This window comes from Phaethon lepturus, unplaced genomic scaffold (genome assembly GCF_000687285.1).
Source record: "Phaethon lepturus isolate BGI_N335 unplaced genomic scaffold, ASM68728v1 scaffold41877, whole genome shotgun sequence".
Classification (NCBI taxonomy): domain Eukaryota; kingdom Metazoa; phylum Chordata; class Aves; order Phaethontiformes; family Phaethontidae; genus Phaethon; species Phaethon lepturus.
The window spans coordinates 32,743-44,767 of record NW_010551980.1 but is presented as its reverse complement, the minus strand read 5'-3'; the positions used below and the strand labels follow the sequence as shown (position 1 = coordinate 44,767).

The following is a 12,025-nucleotide window of genomic DNA, read 5'->3' as shown; positions in this document are numbered from 1 at the left end:
GGAATGGCAGTTGGGGGTGTGTGGCCCGTCCTGGGGCAGGGTCCTGCCGTCGGTGTGGGCACAGGGAGATCTTGGCCGTTGGTCCCAGCCCCGCGGTGCTGGGGCCAGTGTGGTGCCACCAGGCTGGCCCAACGTCGTGTTGCTCCCGCTACCTGCCTTTCTGTCCTCCTCCTTCAGTCTGTGCCAGCCTGCTGGAGGAGGGAATGGGATTCTGGGAGTCGTCTCCATCTGGCACCCAACATCTGCAGCGCTTTTCATCTATGTATTCACAAGCGCAGGGTCCCAGAGCCCCAGAGTACAGGGAGGCTGAAAAAAAGGCCTGTCTTGTTAGGCACATGATCTTCAAGGCAAGTTTAAGCCTTCAGTGTCTATTTCCGTCTTTTGTTTTTTCCCCGCCAAGTCTCTGACAACCTTACTGAAAATGTTGTTCAATGTTTCCTTTCAGCGGTTACAGTGGAGTGAATGATCGCTCTGACTCCATGTCCTGGTTTCAGCCAGGATAGAGTTAATTTTCTTCACAGAAGCTAGTGTGAGGCTGTGTTTTGGATTTGGGATGAGAAAATGTTGATAAGGTGCTGATGTTTTCAGTTGTTGCTAAGCAGTCAAGGACAGTCCAACTTCTCATGCTGGCCTGCCAGCGAGAGGGCTGGGGGTGCACGGGGAGCTGGGAGGGGACACAGCTGGGACAGCTGACCCAGGCTGGCCAAAGAGATATTCCCTACCATACGACGTCATGCTCAGTATATAAAGCTGGGACAAAGAAAAAGGGAGAAGGGACGTTCGGAGTTATGGCATCTGTCTTCCCAAGAAACCATTACGCATGATGGAGCCCTGCTTTCCTCGAGATGGCTGAAAACCTGCCTGCTGATGGGAAGCAGTGAATGAATTCCTTGTTTTGCTTTGCTTGCGTGTGTGGCTTTTGCTTTACTTATTAAACTGTCTTCATCTCGAACCATGAGTTTCCTCACTTTTACTCTTCTGATTCTCTCCCCCGTCCTACCGTGGGGAGTGAGCAAGCGGCTGCATGGTGCTTGGTTGCTGGTTGGGGTTAAACCACGACACTCTATAAGCACCTTCTTGCCCACTGTTGCAGGGGAACAATTAACTTCTGCCATGAGCCGTTCTCGTGGGCCCCTACCTGGCCATTACCACAATTTCTACAATCGCTAAATTGACCTATTCATGTAATTGTAAATCTTATATAAATTTTTTTTTAAAAAGTGCTAAAAGTGTAAAACCTGGTAAACTCATAAGCCTGGGCTTAACTCTTCTGTCCTGTTGACCTCAAGGTGAGAACATGTTTAAGTGTCCGTAAGATCAACATCCCAACACTGGTTTTCCCCAGTTATTTGCTCTTCTGACTTCACTGTATTGAGGCTATTTCCCCAGCTTTGTGCAGAAGAACTTTTCTGAATACTCGCAGCTTGTTGCTAGTGTGCATCTCTGAAATTGTCGGTCGCTAAATCTCCAGGTTATGAAAGCATTGGCAAGAGTTAACTGTTTTAAAGCAGATGTGTGCAAGACATCTGGCATTTAGTTATTTTGTGTCCCCCCCGCCCTGAGAATCTATTATATTCAATTTTGCATAAACTTCTAAGACTAAAGATACTAGAGAGAGAGATTTGTAGGCCTGACCTGCTTGCTCATAGCTGGCTGACCATGAACTTTTGCTTGCCTGAACTGGTGAATAAGGCATCTGGCCTGGGGAGGGCTCCAGGCTGTAACACGAAAAAGGAGGCTGCATCCCATGTAGCTGCTGCCTCTCTTACAGCAGGTTTCTGCTTTCTAGTTGTAAGATGTGGGGTTTTTGAGACAACTGCAGAGTAGCTGTGGAGAAGCACAGTGGGCAGTTGTGAAGTGGAAAATGCTTCCTGGAAGGAAACGAAGAAGCTGGGAGGGGAGGCTGAGAATAGGGCTGGTGGATAACAGAGACCTATTGCTCTGCATCAAGGCCTTTTGGGGCACAGATTCACTTCTGGCAGTTGTAAATGGTTGGGGGAAAAAGCTTTATTTTCTGTTATGGTTGGTGCATGTCTGTCTGCAACTTTCCAGGCTCTGCAGCCTTTTGGAAAGGGAGGGCTGTGGGTCAGACAGACAGGAGCAAGGCAAGACCCAAGTTTCAGCAGGGACTATGGTTAGTCTCCTGTGTGTCTTGAGATGCCAGTGTAGGGTCCTTCCCTGCCCTCCCATGCTTCATCTTGTCAGCTGTAGGCACAAACTTTAGGATAGTGGCTGCCTCCTGTTTTGGATTTGTGAGATCCATTGGCAAGAACCAAGCACAAGTAATACTGAGGGGCTGATACGCAGCAGGAACGCGGAGACAGAGGCTGCAGCATCTGCGTGGGGCTCTTCATGCTCTGGGATCAGCTCAAGTGGTGGGGGATGGTTTGTGGTGGGCGTGTATTTGGTTTTTGTGTGTGGTTTTTACTTTGTGAGCCTGGCAGGGCAGAGAGAGCGGGCAGCCGACTAGTTATTTGTATGGTTTCTCTCCCCAAATTGTGGCCAGGTGGCTGGGCGCGTTCCTTTCCCCGTCCCCCGAGGGCTCTGCTTTTGAGACTAGTCTTAGTCCCCACCTGCCTTTCCTGTTCATGCTTTCCTTCTCAGGAATGCTTTGAAGTTACTTTTGGATTTGAAGCAGCTTGCCTTGGCTAAAGGTTTGACAGAGTGATTGCAGAAATTATATGTTTCTATTTTATGCTTAGCTGTGCCAAAGCTGGGGCTGGCCCCAGAATATAACCTGTATTGTTACTGGGTTTTTTACTGCTGAGGTTATGTTTTCCTGTAATGTGCTTTTAAAACTTAAATTTTCTTTTTAAACTTCAACTCCCATCTCCCTACAGGGTTTGAAAAGGAAACAAACAAACAAACAAGAAACCCAAAACAAACAAAACCCCCAAAATCATTCTATATGGCTCCCACTTCTCCAGTGCAAATAGCCCTTCAACTATAAATCCAGCCCTCATCTCCAGCAGCGCTTTGTACAGGAAAATGCTTGCTTATGTATATGGAGTCCACAAGCAGTAACAAATGTCATGTGCTGTCTCTTCATGTAGATGCACCTGTGGACTTGGGGCTCAGGGTGGTCTTCATACATTTTATATGTATCCATACATATATACACTGATAATATATATGTGTATATGTGGTGTATATATAAGTCGTCATATATTTATTTTGTGTGGTAGGTTATATAACATATCCTTTTCTTACTTTTTTATGTAGGCTATATATAGAGAGAGATGCATTGTCCTGCTTCTGTCTGTTTCTCTCCAAATACTGAACCAATGAAATGTGAACAATGAAAATAGAACCTCCGCTGCCCTGACTTTAAAGAAAATGGAACCGGACAAAGAAATTCACTTGTGTTTTGAAAAGATGCTGTCAAAGCCATACTCATAATTTTTGCGAGTGCATTCCAATGCAACTCTTTTTCTTGTGAGGGTTTTTTATTTTTGTGTGTTTGTTTAAGAAATGGGGAGGAAGCCATTTGGTGGTGATAGCTGTATTTGAATGATTTTTATGGGGAAGGGTAGCAGTGAGTCCTTGTAAGCATCTGCAGTTTTGAAGGATGAGAAGACTTTTGAACTTTTATATGTCCAAGGTCCAAAGTCTCAGTAGGTCACTCTGAATCAAGCCTGTAACTTCTACTTGGGCAGCAGTGTGTCTGAAACACGTCAGTTTTGATTTGCAGGTAGGCATTTTGGTGGTGCCTTAATATTTACTGTTAATAATTGACAACTTTATTTGCAGTCAGACCTGCTTTAGCTTCCAGTTCCACATATGAGATCTCTTTATTGCCTTTTTCTCTGCTGGAGTAAAGAACAGTCTGCTCACAGAAACCTCTCTTCCCAGGTGTTTGTAGGCTATGATTAAGTTGCCTCTGAATTTCTGCTTGGATACAGCTTAAATGAACTGCGCTTCTTTGGCGTTTTCCTATATGGGATGTCTTCTGGACATTGAGCTATTCTTGCGGTTCCCTTCTAAACAAATGAACATTTGCAGTTCCTTTTCAAAACTGTGTAAAGTGACCACAGGAGCTGATTTCCCAGAGGTAGTTTCCCTAATGATGAATATTAGGGGAATACTCCTCCCACTTCCAGTCCTGCTGTTTCTGAAACCAGTGACCTCATTCTCTTTTAGCTGTTTTAGTGTTGCACTGGGAGTCAATGCTCACTTATTTGCTGCAAGCATAGAGTCCTTTTAATGCGCATCAAAGCCTGAATGCTGCTGTAATATGGATATGTCTTCGCAATATCCATGTAGGAAGAAAAATTCAGAAGGGTGAGAGAGAACTTTTATTTGAACACAGTGCTTCTGTGGATAATTTTCACGTATCTTAAAAACAAAACAAAAAGCCTTACATAATCTTTTGTAGAACATTTAATAGTATCAAGCGTTAAGGCTATAAATCTACTACCTCAGTCTGTGCCTCACTCCCATATATATAAAGGGTGATGCTATAAAAATAACATGTTTCTACCCCTAGGCAAAATAATTAAAAACAACATGGACTGTATCCCAGCTGACAGCTATGCTTGTGTAAAATCTTAGGCTGAAGAGAGGTTAAAGCAGAACCTGTGACCCTGAGACATCTCCTGGCTGGTTTTACGTGACAAGACGATTCTGATTGAAAACTGTCAAATTCTCCACAGAAAAGACGGTATTGACCCTGGTTGTTTAGGTATGGGAGGAACAATGTGTCCTTGTTTCTATCTTAATAACTTTGATAGCGATACGAATAATCTGTGGGTTTTAGATGGACTCCGTGCTGCTAGAAGAGGGGGATGCAGGTATGACTGACGATCCTTTGTTAGGAGAACGGCTACTTCTGTGCGTTGTGATTACTATGTATAACTGCCGCTCATCTTTGCCTGTTTGTTTAATTTTCCCTTCCTGGCACTTTAAAAAGGACCCCAATGTTCGGTACTCAAACAGTATCTCCTTTGTCGAGGCTGTTTCGAGGGCTTCGGTTTCATTATTTGTGGTGGGAGTGTGTGCACACTAGGAGGGGGAAATGCCATCTGGAAAATCTGTAAGAGAAACTGTTTGTCGATGAATGTGGGCTCTCACCTCACGGAGGGGGGGGTGGCAGCAGTGGCGTTGGAGTTCAGCATTGCAGGCGTGATAAACGGGGTTGTGTCTGCCAGGGGGGTGTTAGGTGAACCCAGAGGTGGGCACCAGGGACGGTGCAAGCCCAGGGGGAAGACAAGGAAGCTGTTATTCCTCCAGAAAGGTCCAAATTGCCTTTGGGAGGCTGGAAAGGCTCAGACTGCGGAGCTGGGGATGCTGAACTTCCCTGCGAGGGGCATGTCCTGCAGCATGCCCAGAATCCGTGCATCAGCAGAGGCCCTTTCAGGTTCATGGTGGGGTGTTTCTGCCAACAGACAGCAAGCGGCTGTTTCCCTCACAAACAAGTTGTGAGCCTCTTCCAGGAGGTGTTTTCTCCTTGCCGTTAGCCAGCTCCCAGTTTGCAGCTGTATTTCTGTGGTGTAGAGCTAGCGAGCACCCTTGGATCCTGCTGCTAGCTGTACAGCGGTGGCAACCTCAGAGGTAGGATCCAGGCAAGGACCGAACGCTTGTCCAAGGTACGGCTTTGCAAATGTGGACCCTTGGTGCAAGTTTAAGTGTCATCTGAGTCAAAGTGTCTTATTAACATGTGATGAGCCTGGTCTGAGACTGCATACTGTTGTCCATGGCACAGAGCTGTGCAGAAGCCACGCGGGCTGTGCATTCAAGTCCTGTGGTTCATGATGGCAGCGCAAGGTCTGTCATGGACCAGAAGGAATTAGTTGAAGCCCTTTTACTCAAATCCATGACACAGCTGAAGAAGGGGTTATTTAAATATGCTTGGCTGAACAAACCAACAGAGAACAGTTTGACTCATTAGGGATCGTCTTGCATTACGCTGTCCAGAGATGTCTCTTCTGATACCTGTGCAAAGCACTTTGATGAGTAGTCTGTTCTGGTCTCCTTAAGTTCCCGGTTTTGTTTTTCTCTAGCTGTTTTATCTGTTGCTTCGACAGTGAACTTCAGGAGGTGAAAGCTGCCTCTTCATTCTCCTTATAAGAACATCCCTTGATGCTTCTACAGGTCTTACTTGCAGGATTCTTTCAAATGACATGCAGTGCATGCATCTCTTTTCTGTGGGATTATGATCTGTCATGGTGGTAATGTTGTCATGTGGGGTTTTTTTCCCCCTTCAAGATTAGGTTCAGTGGTACACCCCTCATGTGGGTTTGTTTACCTAGTAGGGCTGTCTTCCTTTTTACTGCAGGGGAAAAAAAAGGTGAAAATCATACTGTTTCTCTGAATACTTGCATTCTCTGTACTTGAGAGGGATGAGAGAGATACAGAGTGCATCTCTAATTTAATTTATTTAAAAATACACAGCAACTCACTGATGCAACGTGGTTATCCATGCAAAAATTGTCTCTGTTAAACTCTTTAATAGTGCTGAAATGAATGTGGGGACCAAGGGAGAACTTTTTAGTTATTTTGTAAGCTCTGTTCCTCTGTACATCTATCACAGAGGGTGAAATTTAGTCAATGGTAGAGAAGATTTACTTTTTCTTAGGAAAGGAGGTGGTATGTTGGACAAGATTGAAGAATTAGTTGGATAGAAATAATTTAAAAAACTAGAGCAAAACTTGCTGGGAGCTCCAACATTAAAAAAAAACCTATACAGTTGAGGTAAGCATTTTTTACCTTATTTTCCACTTTTCCTACTCTGCCTTCCCATAATATTATGTAGAACAAGGAAAGAAGCAAAATGTTGCAGTTCTTCAGAGAAACATGAGTATCCTAGAAAGCAGCACTTGGCATTGTTAAGAGACTGTGTTTAATTTTTGTTATATCTATATATACATACAGATATATTAAAAATTGTTTTTTAACAAACGCAGAGGTAGTATATATTAATTCTGCTGTGTACGAACATAGCCTTTCCTCGTTGTGTGTTTTTCATGTATGCCTAAATCACACATACTGATTATTGCTACAGCTGTGATGCCTAAAGGAGCGCTCAAATCCATTTCTGTTGAAAACTATCATCATAATGTGTGTGGTGTGCAGCACAGAGAGAAGTTGACTTGGGTGTGTTGTGCACCCAAAGCCAAGCACTTGTGCGTAACTCAGTCTTCACAATGGACTTTAAAGATCTTAAGCTTGCATTGTGCAAAACGTTTCATAGCCTTTTCCCTTTTGGGTGTAGTGATCTGGAGAAAGGAAAGTGAAAAGGGAAAATCCACTTCTGGTATGCTGAGTAGATTCTATTAGCATTGCCTCTCTTAACTGCAGATGATGGAACCTGGGGCAGGATCAGGGCCTCTGAAATAAAGACAGAGGACAGAAAGAGTTTGTTTGCTACTTGGACACCTTGCTGTACACATTCATGATGTGCAGTGCTTACACTTACAGTACTGAGGGAGTTACATCCCATTTTGAGCTTCCTCTCTTGCATTATCACATAAATAGCATCTTAAAATACATTGCATGTCTTATCTGGGACCAAGATGGGCTTGGCAATGAGTGCAGCTGGGAAAGAAGAGGACATGTTTAAAGTTTTTCCTATCAGTGAGAACATTGCTCGGTACACTGATTGAACTTACTTTGCTGCTTTGAAAGGCTCCTGCCTTTAAAAAAAAAAAAAAAAGTGGAAGATGCGTGCTAAACAAGAGTCTGCAGGACAAGTGGGACAAGGTTGATGACAGAAGCAGGACACAAAAGCTTTCCAAAGAAATGTATTTTTAGTCTTGGACACAGAAGATAAGATCTTAAATGCATGTGTCACAAGCCCTGGGTTGTCATGATGAATGGCGTTTTTGGATGCTTGATTTGAAACTCTGACGTTTAACTTGCAGAAGTTGTAGATGCTCACAGCCACACACGAAAACTCAACGCATACTGTATTTTGATAAAGTATAGTAATGGTGCTAAATCAGCTGAAAAATCCAATTCCAGTTGTCTCTGGTTGGCCGTTTTAAATTACTAGATACTTTTTGGACTTAATCTCTCCATGGTTCACTTGAATTTTCAGGACTGCTGTGGAAATTAATTCAGATTGGTGAAGCATTTCCCTAGGAGGGAATTAAACAGCTTTGTGGGAACACAGTTTGAATTGTATTTGGCAAAGGAGAGATGAGGCTGTGCATGAGACAATGAGAATAACAGAACATGGAATAGCTCCTCAGTTAGGGGAGTGCCATGCATTCTGCTTGTTGGGGAAGGCGTGGGTTTTGTAGAGAAATTCTTTGATCACATTATTAAAACGTTCCTGTTGTTAGGTGCATATAATGTGCAAAAGTATACTGAATTAAACCTTCATAGGTATGTCTTAATACCTGGGTGCTTTGCAACCTTAATGTTCATTTAACATAGTCTGTATGTAGAATTTAACAGTGCTAGCGTATTGCACATAGAAGCATTACCTGGGATCATGCTAAGTACTCTATAGACTCCTTAAATGACGTATTTCATGTGCCAAAATGCCTAGCATCCATGGACTTATGAAAGGATAGGTGAAAGGCAATTCTCATCTAAACAGTCATTGCACAGTAGAGCTCTGAAGTTCACAGGAAATTTCAGCTGGGAAAAGGGACTGACAGCCAGTATCACTTGCTCAGCAGTGAACTTTGGAGTCAGTGTTCTGCAGCATGAGAAGGGATTTTCAACAGCCAAAACAGTGACCGTCTTTAGGATGTGGATTTTCCTAGATGTTTGGGTAGCTAGATCTCTTGTTTAGGCTTTCTCCTCTCTATGTCTGAATGACGTGCAGTGTATTTGTCTCACCTTAGCAATGCAGTGTTGCCCTGTTCATATCTGTCTAGAATACTGTTAAGAAGATCATTTTCTCAGCCTTCTGGTTTGGACTCTGTCTCAAGAGTTCAAGTGTACCTCCTGGATCATGTAAAATATAAATATAAACACTCACCTTCAGTTTCTTGATACCAGTCATCTATTCTTTTCACAGCATGTCTTGCTTGATTTGGAGAAGTCACCTCCCTTTTCCTCCAGTGGGTCCATTGAGCCAGCCTCCGTTGTCCTTTCAATTTGACATTTCATGTGGACCCTCTTGCATATTCTCATTATTCCATGAAACCTCTCTCATGGTTCTCCATACCCCTCCATCAGAAATACTCTTGTCTTGGAGGGTGTGCCGTGCCTTTCAGTATGACCAGTATTCTGCAACCTGCTTAATTTTTCTGGTTTTGTGCAACATTCTCAAGGGCTTTGGGAGAAGGGCTGCCACTTTATGTTGCTAGGCTTGGCAGGGTAGGCTAAGATGCTAAGGGGCTATTACAAGAATAAACTAAGAATGATTTTCAGATAACATCAACCTGCTGTGCTCAGGAAGAGGAGAAAGGAGAGTGGGAGATGTCCTTGCAGCTCTCCTGGAGCAGAGGAGAGATCGTTGGTGGCTTCAGAAGCTGGAATGTGTCAAAAGAAAGTAACTTGTTGCACAACACTGACCATGATCGTGAAGGTCTTGGAAGAAGCGGGGCAAGGGCAGTATGAAGGTGGGATTCGACCGGTGTGTTGCTCTGTCCCTTCCTTTCACAGGGTTGTTCATCTGGAATGACAGCTGTCACCATGCATCATAAGAATCAGTCTCAAAAAAGTCTTAGATGCGGTTCTTCAAAGTTATCTCGGTGTTAAATGCAGCGTGTTGCTGTCGCTGAAATCCATCTGTAACCCTACAAACTGGTGAGACTGGCTTTAAAGCCTAGAATAACTCTGAGCAGTTTGTGCGGATCTAAGTGGTGATGGCAGGGATGTCATGTTAATCAGCAAAGTCAGGTTCCAGAGGAGTAAAATGACTGGCTGAAGGCCAGCATGTCTTGCTGTCTTACAGCAGCTGAATCCTTGTGATGAGTCTGGGGATTAGAGGTGATAAACATCACGAAGTGCAGCCTTAGAGGACGTGCCCTGTTTTGCCGGGCACCCGTGGCTAGATTTGTCTTCAACTTGCATGATGATACAAATCTCAGAAGGTTCAGGGCTCATTACTTGCTTCACTGATAGCTCTCATTTATATGTAGCCTTCCTTCCCAAAGGGATTCTAAAGTAGATTACAGACGATAGCACTGCTATGGTATAGCTCGACCCAGAGGTGCGAGAGGCAGCAAGCGGAGGCTCTGCACAACATGATGTGGGGGAAGTTTTGGCAGAAGTTATCCAGACAAGCATTTGAAAGTTGCATTTGCCAAGGAATTCTGGATTTCCAGGTAGAGGGACCACTTTAAAACTCTTATCTGAATGATCCACATACAGCAAGTTAGAGGGAGTCCACAGATCCACTGAATATTTCATTGCAGTCAGCAGGGAGGGAGCTGCGCTCTCATGTTTGTGAGCAGAGAGGCACAGGGAAGGTTGAAAGAGAGCAGTGTTCTCTCCTGAGTTAATATTTAGACAATGCTACCTCTTTTTTTCATAAATACTTCTATTTTTGTATTCCTGTGCTTCCCAGAAAGCTTTGCAAGTATGCTCTCCAGAAACTTAAATACTGTGTTTAGCCTTCGCTGTAGTTACTTCTCTTGGCAGAGCTGTGCTCGCTGTTCTCGAGCTTCTGATTACGGGATACGTATTTTTCATTTTTAATTCCTTGGTGTGTCTTTACTCAAATTACCTCCTTCCTTGCCAGCAGTGGAGGTCGGGTCCCACCACAAAGTAATTACTAGCACTGGAGATGTACAAACTTCTTCCTCCTTCCAGGCACCCAGCTTCTGCCCAGTGCCTGTGTGTGCCATATGCGTGTGTGGTCTTAATAGCAAGGACAGAGAGCAGCACAGAAGCCATAAGCCCGTTCTTATTTTTGTTACCTGTTTGCAGCTGAACTCTGTTGACATCTCACCAGCCTGATTCGTTCAGATGTGCAAGGGTCTTGTGGCAGCCTTGCAGACTGCTGGTGGCACAGCCACAGCACCCTGGCTGCCTCCCTGCTGATGCAGCATGCAGTTCATTCGAAGCTCTGTTGATGTTTACTAGCCGTACTGTATATGTGCTTGCTCTCTGCTCCTATTCTGTGTGTGCAATAAATGCTCTGTATGAAGGCAGGAGAAAGCTTTGAAAGAAAGGTCAACACTCTTCTCTTACATATTTTTGGCCTCAGATTACAGCTGCTTGATTTAATGGACATGCTTCTTACAACTATTGACCAGTTTTGGCAGAGGACTGCGCTGTACGCTATCGGGATGCAGTACAGCTGGTGTAGGGTACTCTCCTGCAAGAGAAAAGAACTTATATGACTGAACGAATGGGAATTTTTTTAAGGCAAAATCGCAACTGCCAAAAATGCATTTGATTTTTTTTTTTTAAGTGGGGTTGTTAATAGCTATGTGGAATTATTTGAAGGGTTGAGCCCTTCCAAGTTCTTGATCTTCTATCATACTTGAGACCTGGGGAGAATAAGTCCCTTTTCAGAAAGCCAAACAGTGGCTGCCTCATGAATAGAAATGGCGAGCTACCAACTTACCATGCCGACTTTCTTCCAGTTCTTGACAGTGCAAGGCAAACCTTGCAGCTTTGTCCAGTGAAAAGTTGCATGGCTTTATCCTGATTAGTGAGCTTGCAGTAAGTGGGGCTAGCGAGCAATTCTGCCAACATGTGATGCACCTTTCATTGCCGCCAGTCAAAATATGCATCCTGTGCTATGACTTCCAGAGGCTTTGGGGAGGAAATTAGCTTGATGACCATAGCACTGGTGCTCCTGTGAAATCATCAAAGCCTTTATCCTCTTTTATACTTACTAAATGAATCCTTGGGGTAAAATTTTTGAAGTTGAGAGTGTGAAAAATTCTTTGTTCTTGAAAATATAATATCACCGCTCCCACTATTTAATGATTGCAAGCAGTAGAAGGAGCAGAAGTCTGGCTACACGCTATCTGTACAAGGAGGAATAAAACTGAGTCAGCAGGCATTAGCATGTGTAGGACATGGCTCCTGGCTGCTTTACCCAATGGCTTGTTTAGTCTTGTTCTGCTATGTGTTAGCAGCTTTTGGCAATGTACAGTGATTAGTGCTCTGTGTC

The 12,025-nt window shown here is 44.0% G+C and overlaps 1 protein-coding gene across 1 annotated transcript in view; it reads left to right on the top strand.

The window, feature by feature from the left end:
- CREB3L2 (cAMP responsive element binding protein 3-like 2) overlaps nucleotides 1-12,025 on the top strand; it is a gene marked incomplete at its 5' end in the record, with an annotated part of 35,524 nt that overhangs the window by 3,751 nt on the left and 19,748 nt on the right. The window lies entirely within an intron of this gene.